This window comes from Zonotrichia albicollis, chromosome 2 (genome assembly GCF_047830755.1).
Source record: "Zonotrichia albicollis isolate bZonAlb1 chromosome 2, bZonAlb1.hap1, whole genome shotgun sequence".
Taxonomy (NCBI): Eukaryota; Metazoa; Chordata; class Aves; order Passeriformes; family Passerellidae; genus Zonotrichia; species Zonotrichia albicollis.
This window is the reverse complement of record NC_133820.1, coordinates 56,009,360-56,022,386: the sequence shown is the minus strand read 5'-3', so window position 1 is coordinate 56,022,386 and position 13,027 is coordinate 56,009,360.

Below are 13,027 nucleotides of genomic sequence, written 5' to 3'. Positions count from 1 at the left end.
TCCTTTGCTAATACAAAGTTTTGCACATATTTTTGTGTTGGCTTGTAAGACTATGAAGTTATATATTAATATTAATTATACTTTTATAATATTAATATATATAATATAATAATTTACCTTACTAATATACATTATCACAATATATCCTAGTCATGCAGTACACAGAAGGTTTGACAGAAGTGAGATACATTGATTTGGCATTACAGGCCTGGACTGAAAGTGCAAGACCTCTTTCAACAAGCTGCATATATACTTTACAGGTATGAGACAATTGTAAAATATTGTGAATACAGTTATGAACCATCAAAGTAATTGATTTTAAGCAGCCAGTGAGAATATTAATGTATTTTTAAGCTATACATGTTTAGAGGCCAGCATGCTCTGTAGGCCCCTGGTGAATGAGCATGACATATTTCCCTCTCAATTCCCAACACTAAAAAATCAGTCAGGATCCATTGCCACACTTTCAGTTATTCTTTGTCTCCCAAAATGCCCAGACAAGCATTTTCATCACTCCAGCTGTAGAAATCTGCCATCTCATGGCTGATACCCACGATAAACTAAAATGGTTGCTACCACATTAATATCCTGCATGTCCAAAACCTGATTTCATCTTGTGTGTTACTCTCACCAAATTTTTCACTGTTGCAATAGAAAAGTATTTGAGTATCTTCATAATTTTTACATGGAAATCTGCTCTCAGAGTGAAAAAAAAATTAGAATGAAAATTGGGTTTTCTTCCAAATAATTTTTTTTTTTTTTTTTTTTTTTTTTGCTTAGGCCATCAGCTTTTACCTCAGTAAGAAGGTAGTTTTGTCAGCACAGTTCATTTCATTTGATGAATGAAAAAAAGAAACATTATTATCCCAAACCAAACAAAACCCACTCTGCAGGTAGAAGTTTTTACTATTTTTAAAAAAAGATGCCTGTTACAGATACATTGGTATGTTCTTTGTAGCGAAGGCAAAACACTTTATAAGCAAAATTAATTTGAAGGGATACAAACTATTCTATGTTACTGTACACTGACACTGATAGCCAAGATTAGATAATTCAAAACAGTGAAATTTAGAGCCTGGATTATATAAGATTTTATTTGCTAAAATGTAAGAAACAGAAGAATCAAGAAGACATACCTCTGACATAAGCACTCAAGCAAAATCCTATAGTGAAGAGATTCAGCTCACTCTGCCAAATGTCCTGAAGTTTATTTAGGCTTTTTGGCAAGGTGGATTATTTAGAAAATGTCAGGAATGTGTGTTACTGATAGAAGCTGCATCTCTGCCAATAAATTCTGCTTTCTTCTGCCTTAGGAACAAAGGGACTTTAAATATGGACTAACCCTCACTGACAAACTCCAGCATGCCTTTTCACACTACAACCGTTCCATATTATTTAGACCTTGGTATTTCCTCTATTCCCTGAAAGATTTATTTGTGTCTGTAAGGTAACTAACAGTCAGACTGATCCCAAACTTCCTGTAACTGAAGCAGAAATGTAGGTGTGAATTTTAAATACCTGATTGGTACTAAATTGACTTTTGACTCTTTAAAAACACCAAGCATTTAAAGATCACTTAGATTATGATTCTCTAGTAGAGATCACTCAGATTATGACTTTCTAACAATTGTAAATATTTGGCAATACTTAAATACAGGTAGCATGTAGAAAAGATGCAGAATGATTCTCAGTATTTCTTGTGAAATAGTTTCCAAATTCTGATTACCTCTGGGATTGCAAATTTCCCTGTGATAAAATGTTGTCTCAAATCAAAATATTCCCAAAGATCCAGAAAAACTGTGACTTTTTCCTGAACATAATAATAATACTATTTGTATAGTGAATTGTTCACTGGAACTGTTAATAGCTATTGCTTTACTCTTTTGCAAGATGTATGCTGTCTCTCTCTCTCTCTCTCTCGCTCTCTCTCTATATATATATATAAATATATATTTCTCTCATTGTAGTTCCATTCCAGTCCCAGAAACACATGCTATCAATTTAAATCTTTTAAATCTTTTATTTCAAAATGGAGAGAGAGATGGGAAAATTTGCTTTTCCCTGTAAAACTTGAACCAATCAACGCAGAACAGGCAGTATGTTCACTTAAGATGCTAATTTGGATGAGGTCTCCTCTAGGTTTCCTCCACCATCATATGCCTATCCTGTGAATCTAATGAATTAAAATCTTCAGGAAGTCCTTCATGAGCACACAGCTCTGAGTACCATCCACAAATTCAAGCTTTTACTTTAATCTGGTGGTGATTGAAGTACCCTCATATGCAGTAGATGTTTTCTCCATTCCAGTCCCAAGTCAGTATTACCCCAAAGCCAAACAATTCTTCTGCTCCGAAGTCACCACCTTCAACCTTCTCAAGCAGCTGTGGTCCACTGTCAAATGTGTTTGCTATATTTAATATCAAGTTACACCCTGCCTTGATGACATGCAGTAATGTGTAATTGTTGTCAAACTGGATCTGTTAAGTAGGTTACTGGGTGCAGTTGTCACCAGTTCCTTGATGGATTATCTTGTGAAGGAGGCCATTAAAAAAATCACTTTTGATGGGGAATACAAATTATGTTCCCATAGAAACACCAGACTCTGGTCCCATTAGAGTAAACAGCACTGGGTTTTTGCTGAGTGCATTCAGATTTGTAAAAATAGATAAGGTCTTGAAGGTTGCCTGAACCAATGGAAAAATTGAGGGAAAAGCACCTACTATTCATAGACAAATGAAAAATTAACTTGCTTATCTTTAGGGTTAAGACACAGGACATCTAAATCCAGCTAAGCAGTTTCCTGTTTCTAAGAACTTGATAACTTAACAATTTGTCCCCTCAATCAATTCCCTTGAACCACTCCATCATTAGTCAAGAGCAGCTAAAACCCAAATAAGAAATTATATGTGTAACTGGCAAAGCTATGGAGATGAAATTCAGTTCCTTGTCAGTTAGATTTATTTCTCATGGTTACACCATCAAGTAAAATTTTAACGACCTCTGCCCAGATATGAAGAGCCCAATGAATGTGGATGATGAACTCGGCAACAGAGGCAACATCAACACCCACTGAACTCAAATTGGCCCTTGAAAATTGCATCCTATCAGATTGTAGTCTCCTACTTGTTTCTGAGAACCAAATGGTCTGTTCCTGAAAAATTCTTAATTCTATGGAAAAAGAGAAAATATGTTATGATACTGGTCACTTATGTAACCCAATTTAATAAGAAAAAATTCAGATGTTTTTTGCGGCTTCTCACTTAAAATGGTCTGGCTTTTACTGCAAAACTGTGTTAATTAACCGTATTATTGATTTTAGACTTCTTGAAGTGGATCACTATACTACATTATCCCAAGTTAATAAATGGTTAAAATTTTCCATACTCACCAATTGCGTGGGAAAGCAGCATTTTCTGATTAAATGGATATATTTTGATAGTGCTCAAAGACTTAAAAGAGATTGCCTAAAAAGAAGACAGAATGAAACTAAACTAAGTCTCCCTTTCACACAAAATATTGTATATTGAGTTGAATCTAAACCTATAAAATTTCTCCTCTTGCCCTTCTTGAAAAAAATCATTGATTCATGAAGGATCAGTTGTTCACTAATTGCTGAGGCAGATTTTCCTTTGGGAAAGAAAGCAAGCAAAGCAAACAAATCATGAGTTCGAAAACTAATGTTTCCCTTCCCAGGAACACTTGCTCCTGTCATGGAGCCAGCAGCTATTCCCTTGGCTGATATCTCAAGGTCTGAGAGCTGTGACAGCTTTCCTGGCACTTCCCCAGGATCAAGCATTCCCTCACAGCAGGGAAATCAGCCCTTGTATTTTCAGTTAAACCAATGCTTATTACAGGGTCCTCTGTTTTTCCCTGGAACAATGCCATATATTTATAGTTACAGCTGCCTTATTTGTATAATATTGCACCTACATTTGTTTTTTCCTTATACTGTCAGACTAATACTTGTCTGGATTTAGCTTTGCATTTTAATTTAATGTTAAATTACATGTAATTGCTTTCTGTAATAAATTTTAATTTGGAGTACTGATGGGGATGAAGGCCTCTGGCAAGAACTGTCTCTTACAACTGGCCTGAGTGGTTTCAAAAGCTATCTTGTGAGTGTAGTTGGGCCTGCTTTCAAATAGACTTTCTATTACTTTCACAGCTTTTTGATCCCTGTTTCAAAGTCTTTGTCTTTGAAAAGAAGTTGCAATATCATCAGCAAATCTAGGGTGTGTTTTCTCCTGTGCTTTATGTCCTCTTCTTCAATCAAGGATTTCGAAACTCTTTGTTATATAAAAGGCAACAGGTTTTGTGGAACAGTATCTCCTGGCTTAATCAGTACAGGCGTTCTCCTCTTTTATTTACCTGGTTTTATCCATCTAGCTGATCTAACAGCACTAACCATATATAACTTTTTTATTTCAAAATAAAAAAAAACTTTAGGGTTTGGTTTGTTCGAGGTTTTTTTGCCTGTGATAAATTAAACAATAGGATAATATGCTGCATGATAAGAAGGATTAATAAATTAAAATGAAATAAAGTTTCTTCTTTCTCTGATACATTTAAAATTTCCCGCTACCCGAGGCTGGATCAGCAGTGTGAATATGATAGTTATCTCTCAGGTCTTCACATTACTGACAAAGGAAGTCAAAGTAGTACACATGCTGCTACCATATCTAACTGGTCACAGGCTATCCAGAAATCAATGTATTTATTTGCTTATCTGGTAATCTCTGATTTCAGAAACAAAGATTCTGCTTACTTACCAAACTGATGGACATTGCATAAAAATACAAATGGATATACACATCCATTTAAAAATGGATCTATTGGGGGATTCAATTGCATGTCTACAACTGTCATTGAACTCAGTAACAAAATCTACTTTGTTGGCAGTAGGTATTGTTTTCTTCTATTATTCTTGAAGTAATTGGATATTCTGACAGGGAAGATACTCACCAATGCTCTCCTTCCTGAATGTTCTTGATACAACTTTAAATTAAAATCTAGAACTATTCAGTAAGAGAAGTATAATATAAATCTTTTGAAAAAATGACTGAGAGTCGCTCCCTGGCAGCCACCAGGCACCCTGGGCCTGGAGCAGACAGGGCTGGCTGTGGGAGTGCCAGCTCCCTGTGAGTCACCCCCTCATCCTGGCTTGATCCTCAAAGAAAAAGGTGGATTTCTCTGCTCATTCCCAGCTGGTGGGAAGCACATTTGTCAAGTCACGACATGAGTTTCAGCTTATGTTGCAGTTTACATCCGAGTGTCAGGCTGAGGGGAAAACAAGCACTGTGGAAAGATACATGGACTCAGAAATCTAAAATGGGGGCAGTTTCATTGTTCAGGGATGGCTTTCTGTGACCTCCTTGAAAGCTGCAGTTGGAAGGGACCCACAGGGATCATTGAGTCCAGCTCCTGGCCCTGCACAGGACACCCCACGAGTCACACCATGTGCCTGAGAGCCCGAAATCCTGTGTATCCCAGCCTCAAGGATGAGCACAGAAAACTGCTCAGACTTTCACTGGTATCCTGTTCACCTCTCATCTCCTTTCTGCTCTCTCATGGTACCCCAGTCTGTTCTCTGGACCAGCTCTTGTGAAAGGCCATTCACAAACCTGCTCCTGCCTGCTTTGCCTTCCGTTATTCCTGGTTTGCTTTTTGTTATTCCTGCTTTTTTCCTTCTGTGCATGTCTTTTGTTTTTAATTCAGAGTGACTTACAGATGCTGCTCTTCCAGAAGTGAGGACCTGTCCTACATGCTTGCTTGTCCATCAGATGACTCTAATTCATCAATTATACACATATCCTCTCTTATTACTCAAAAAGGAGGAGGAAAATAATTCTTCAAGGGTCACAAGTAGTTACTTACAGCTAGAAAATAATTAGCTTAGAAAAGGATGTGGATATGATGAGCTAATTTTAAGTTGAGTAGGACTAAAACATTATTTTTCAGAGTATCTCTGTAAATTCTAGGGTGGAGAAAAAGAGCTGAGTTTCACCCAGTGATTGTTTTCAGGAAAAATAAATTCAGGAATCTAGATGCTCTATTTCAGCCTGCTTTCTATGTAGTGAATGTGGGACTGTACTTTATACCAATAGATACTTCTCTGTAAGAGCTTTTTCACTATTAGCCTATTCTAATACAAAAATTAAATATTTGTTTTAAAAATGTGTTCAGTTTCTCTTACATTAATGTGATTTATTAGACCATTTCAAGTTCTAAAATTATCTAAGGTTGGAGCGGGGAAATCTGTTCACAGCTTTTTTCCACGGCGGTAAGTTAGAAAGACCTTTTTATTTTCTATATTTGCACTTCTCTGCAGGGTGCCCATTATTCCTTTACAGCAAAGAACCTGCAGGTGTTAGAGGAGCAGATCTTCCTCTTCTGGTGAGGAGCATTTTCCCTCAGGAGATGAGGGCTGTACAGGTTAGGGAATGCAATGCAAAGTAAGGTGCATTCTGCTAGTGAGTGGCCTGTTGGGTTCCACTACTGGCTGTCCCACTGCTTTGTAGTTGTGGCATAGGGCTGTAAAATCAGGCTCATTACAGTAATTGAAACCAGACAGTTATTTTTGATTGCTCCCAGTCTTTTCTGGGTCCCACAGTTACGGATGCACTGTGAGGCTGAAAACCGAAACTGTGATCCAAGGGAAAACAAAGCTGAACATCAAAGTAAAGACAAAACTAAAGGGAAGGAAGAACAGAAGAAACTAAGCACACAGAAGGCAGCTGTCTTTTAGAGTTAATTATGATGGACTGGAATTCATCTCTTACAAGCCACTTGAAAGCTGCTTGATAATTATGAAAATATTTATAGGCCAACTTGACTTCCTTTGCTAATTCTTGGGAGACTGAAGATGCTGTATTCTTTAGGCAGCTTTGTCTGCCTGCTAGAAACCTCACTATGCTTTGCACGTTTTCTAGTTTCTCTTCTAAAGGGCCTAAACCTGATCAAGAGCCTGTTTCTGCAAGTACTGCCAAGTAATTGAAGCAGAATATTCACAGTAAAATACTTTCTGACCTAATTTCTCTGTAGGATGCAAGCATTACAGATCATTATCTTTCCTTGCAGACAGAGTTGCTCGGTGTTGCATCAGACACTGTCATCAAAATCAGGCTAGGTACTGAGGTACTGTGAGCATCACTTTGCCATATGGGGAATTCTGTGTGGTATTCATTCTGGATGCACAAAATTGCCACTGCATGAAAGCATTAAGAACATTTGCATTCACCCAACGTGTTCAGCAAAGCAAGTCAAAGTGGATAAAACTAGATTCCTAAATCCTCAATCTCTGCAGTGCTAACCACTCTAAGTCAATGTTATTGACTTACAGATTTGTGGGGGTTCTGCTTTTACTAAACCACAGCTGCTTTTTTTTTTCTTTTTTTTTTTTCTTTTTTTTTTCCCAGCTCAATCTTAGTTTCTCTGTTGATTTCAGCCACACCTGATTCTTACGGCAGACTCTTAATGGCCAGATTTATTCCACCTGTCTTTGGTCCCTTGGCAGAGATACATCCGGAAGAGTTGTTCAAGGCTCTTCTGTAGTCAGCAGGGAGAACCTGGGATCTCTGCAGGGTAATTAATGTTGTAAAATTGCTCTGGGGAAGAGCCTTTCCAGCTCTGGCAGCCACAGAGGGAGCCTGTGCAGTGTAGGCTTCTGACTTGGGTGCTGCAGGGAGACTTGAAAAATGGTATGAGGTGCTTAAATGTTCTTTTACTTGGAATATCTTACTACATGGGTCTGCTTTGATTTAGGCATTAAATGCTTGTCTCTTGATTTTTGGTCTTTAAATAACATGAAAGATCATAGTCCTATGTAAATATCTAATGCTTTTGGGCTATTTAACTAAGTATTCTGGCTGCCTCACCTGAAATTGCTGAAAGGAAGCTAGGTTATTGCCCAGATATCTGACATTTTTACTAAATTTCTGCTTTTCTTCTATAATGATTTGATTTCTGTCTCAAACTTCTCCCTCCTTATTTAACTTGGGTTATGCACACAATATAGTGAATTATTATACCTCAATTCAATTATACACAAGGAAAATGAAGCATTAGGCACATCTATACTTTTGAATTACTCTAAGGATTTAACTGGTTTTATTGTGTTTTATTGTTGGCATAGGGATTTGTTAAGCAAGATTGTAACATCACTGCCTGTGCACTTTATTATTTTAGGATTAAGTTCATTTTGGTTCTGACTGTACTTTTTGGAGAGAAGCAATTAATCAATGACTGCAATCAGTGCAGCACTTTCTTTCTATTTAACACTTCCAATATTAGGAAATAATGTCTTCTTGTTAAAAAACCCAAAAAAACTGACAAAGGCCATACATCAATACATGGGAGTGGTATAGTGAATCTTTAATACAAACCAGCTGTTTTCCTTGAATCTGCAAGGATAAATCATAGAAATTGAGCAACTCTACAGCAAGGAAGCGGTTTCTAAGTGGATGAGACTGCATTTTCAGTAAATTCTAGTTACCTCACAGAGAGACTTGGAAGACCAATATCAAAATAATGAGTTATTCATAAATTGGATATGTTAAATGCATTGTGACAGCCAGCAATAAAAGTAAATTACTTATTTTATATAGAGAACATGTTGTAACAGCCTCCTCCTCCAGTTAAGAAATCCATTTAACTCCTTGGTGTGTAGTCAATTGGATCACTCCTGTACTGAGATACTCATATTTCTAATAAAGAGTAACTGGAAAATGCAACAGAAATGTAAAAATATTTTTAATACAATCATATTAGTTTCTTAAAATGGTTTTGTACACATGCAAATTGTTAAAGCATTATTTAACTTTAAAAGCTTCAAATATGCCTATAATTAAGAGATTAGTAGTTCTTTCATAGCAAGAAAGTATAAAAAGACCCCTCAGCTACAGCTGTAGTGCAGATGCTGTAATGAAACCAGAGAGCAATGAGTGAAGCAGGGGAGGCACAGCCTGAGAGCCACATTCAGTAAGGGCTTTTGAAATATAAACAAAATAAAATTGTACTTTATAGCTATTAGAACAAAGACTCAGAAAATAGTGTAGGAGTGAGAAGAACAGTGAGAACAGGGAGCGCACAAGCTGACTTCCATGTTTTACATAAAGTACAGCTGGTAATTTGGAGCTGAATGATGACAGGACACTTTTGCTTGGAGTAATTGTTGCATATCCTGAGGAGGAGCAGAGGCTCCAAGGTTTGTGTTTATCTTTCTGTACATAATGTCTGCCTCAACACAATCCCCTGTGTATTGTCAGTGCTTTACGAGACCTTGTGTGTAAATGGCAGAATTAAGGTGAACAGATAAGAGATAATTACAATGAGATGTGTGTCACATGGAGGTTTGCACCCACAGTGCTTTTCACAGACCTAAATAAATTGATTTAAAACTGGTTTTAATTACACCGGTAGGACAGCTGTGTGCTGATAGGGCATCAGTTTCTGTGTTTTGACATAGCCAAGGGGCTCTTAGTGTGTATGATCTACTTATGCATTATGCAATGCAGAGGTGTGTTAACATAATAAACTGATTAAGGTAGTGAGGCAAGTCTAAAAACCAAAACAAAATCACATCAAGACCCAGATTCTCCTTTCCTTTCCACTCAGATGATTGAAATGGTTTGATGAAATTTAGGACTTGCTGTTGTCTAGAAAAAAAAACTGCCAACAAACTTATTTTGTGAGGAATAATTTTTAACTATGGAACAATATGAAGTGGAAATTATTAAGTAAAAAAAAAAGACTCAAACCCCAAAGCACCGATATCAGATATGTCTCATAATTACAGAAACTACTTTATTAGATGTGCCATCTTAAGGAAATTTTATTTCCTCATATCTGCATTTCTGCAGCACAAATAGAACGGTGCTTTGATATTTTTGGTTGTTTTAAGTTAGTTTTATAAGGATTTGTAGCAGGTATGTGTACAGAGAAATTTTAAAGGTGTAAATTATATGTTTACTCGCATTTCCACTCTTGTTTAGACTTCCAGTTTATTAAGTCAGAATATGATCCATATCCACAGTGTAACTTCAGTGGAACAGAGGCTTTGACTCCTTTCAAGAAAGAAAATCAGAATTCATATCAGGACCAGATATACACCAGTAAATTCACTTTTTCACTGAGAAAGACCTTTTTCCAATGGGTACAAATACTAAGTGTTAATTTTTTTAGTATTTGTTTATATCTTCTCTACTCCATTGTGATGAGGAGTTCTAATTTCAGCAGAAAAGCTCACTAAACGAGCACTGCCTGACTGAAAAAACAAATGTCAGTTTGTCATCTGCTTTTATAGTGGACTCTGCTGTTTATAAACACCAATGTCAATATCCTGCTCAAAATGCATTTGCAATAATTTAGTTTTTCAGAATGCATTATTTCAGTGCACAGTGCAAGGCTTCTGCACAGTAGATGCTGAATTAATGCTCATACTTTATACTAAAAGCTGAAGAAGTTGTTACAAACTTTATTTTTAGCTTTAATTACCAGGGTTTTTTAATCTTTAGCCTGTTTCGGTAACATTTACTTAAACACATTTTGCCCGTAAAATAATCCCCTCTGTACTGTGATTGTTCTCTCTCCCTGTCCCAGGCTGTTTGCTTTACTTCTGGCAGTTCACAACACAGAAGTTCCTCAGGACAGGATGCTGTGAGGGGATGTCACAGTCAGTATTGCTTTCAGGGAAGATGGAGCCAGACCACAGGGCTGTCTGCAGCATCAGCCCTGAGCCCTAAAGAACCATGGAATTCACCCTGGATTTTGCTTAACTGAACTCTTTGCCTTTATTGCTCAATACCAAAGGGTGAGGGAGCACAAGGGCCATGGCTCAAGCAAGCTGGACCCCCAATATCCCACACTGCTCAGTCATCACCCACCTTATGGGCTCAGCTTCAGGCAGCACCACTTGGCTTTTTCTCAGCTTTGGTTTGTCAGAGAGCTCGTTTCAGAAGTGGTGCAAAAGGGTCAGGGAATAGCAGTGCCTGGGGTTTGACTCAACAGTGTTTGTATACACTGGGCTGTGGGTGCAGAGCCTGGTAGGAAAAGGAAATGCAAACCAATGTGAAGACAGAGATACTAAGCAAGGTTGGTTAGACATTGCTTCCTTTTTTATGTCTGATTAGAATAACTGACTTAACTTTTGGTTTTTGAGTAAGGTGATGTTTCCCTTTCCAATTAAAGGCTTATATAATGTGTGAGCTATTTCAGGTATCTTGGCAAACTTTGTGGAACGAAAATCTTAACCAAGGAGTACTGATCTAGTCCTGACATGCCAGCTGTCTGAACACAGGTCAGGGCACTCCAAGAGTCTCTCCTCCATGAAAACATTTGGTTTGGGAGCTGCCCATGAGAGGTACTCATTTAGGCAAAACATCTCGATTATTGATAAGTGTTATCCAGAACTTCCATGCCATGCTGATGGGCTTGGAAGCAGGGCCAGAGACTTGAAGAAAAAGTGCAAGTCCCTGTCTAACAATGATTGGTTGTGTTGATAAAATGTATGAAGTTAAATTCCCTTAAAAGGACAGTGGGTTGGGAAGGCATGTGAAAAATGTGCACACCACAAGCTTCAGCTATTGTACAACTACGTAATTTCACGTTTTCCTTTGGCTTGATGGGCCCAAATCCAACAGCAGTGTCCAGGCAAAGGTGACCTCAGGGGTAGATGACTGGAAGGTGTCTGGACATTCCAGGTGAGTCATGAGAAGCGCAACTGCCTTATTAGTTGTTTATTTTATACACCCTCAACTCTGTATGGAGCACTTTTTGGACAGAATTTCCAAAGCCACTGTTTTCTCTGCAGTGGCTTGTGAAACACCTACAACTAAACATGTGGTCTTCAAGAAATCAGAATCTATCTCTATGGGAAATCTCAAGACTCCCTACCACAGACAGAGGAAGTTTGGGGAATGTGTATGTGGAGGCAAAGCTGGGTTTGTATGGAAGAGTTAACAACGAATGAGAATTTAAAAGATCTGTATCTAGATGGAAAAAAAAATCACATAAAAGTAGGATCTGCTCTCCCTTTACTGAGGATATAATGTACAAAAATACTACAATGATTAATAAGAGACAGTAACAATTTTTGGGTGCAGATAGATATGGAATACACTAACATTATAGATCACCTCAGGACAGTCTCTGGTGAAGAAAAATACTTAAAGGACTTTTTGTTCAGTCCTTTCCTACCTGCCATTGCTTGATAAGACATTTCTCCCTTTCCAAGTGTCCTTTAAATTTCACACAAAGAGCATGGGCTCTGTCAGTCACTTTAATTTTCAGAGAACAAACAGATCTTTGGACAGTATTTCCTCCCCACAAAAAAAAAAGCCAGGATGCACTTTTGGTTACAAGGATCAACAGAAATTTGTCAGCTGCATGAAAACACACTACAAAAGACTCATTTTGCTTTATAGACAGTATCTTATAGCATAAAAGTTGTGGGAACACTGTACAAATAAAACCACATTAAATGCTGATTGGAACAGAAGTTCTTCATTTATACTGCTGTAAAAACAATATTGTATGAAATGTAAACTAAGATAATGTAAGGATACACCAACCTTTATTCCTATTTTGAAATATAAAGATGCTTTGGGAAGATTTATTAACTATGCAAGTTAGACCATTATTTGAATGGATTCTCTAATTATCCATATTCACTGACTACCTGATTTTTTACTTTTAAGAAGGAGCAATGTCTTCTGTAAAACCACATACACTCAGAATGAGACTTTGGGCTCAGAATACAACTTCAGTGTTTCTGAGAGGTGTTTACTGCAAATACAGTGACTGGTTTTTTTACAATCATTTCCAATAAGCTAAGTTTTACTGTATTATCAATATGTCTTGTCAAGGAAGTCAGAGCAACAAAAGCTAAATATTTTTTATTGTTTTGTACTATTAGAGCAATATAAAGTACCAGCATAATTTAATTTACAACAGGAAAAAAAAGCAGCATATTTTATTTGACCTAAAGTTGTCATTTATATACACAAGTGTCCATTTAACTAAGATTAAAAAA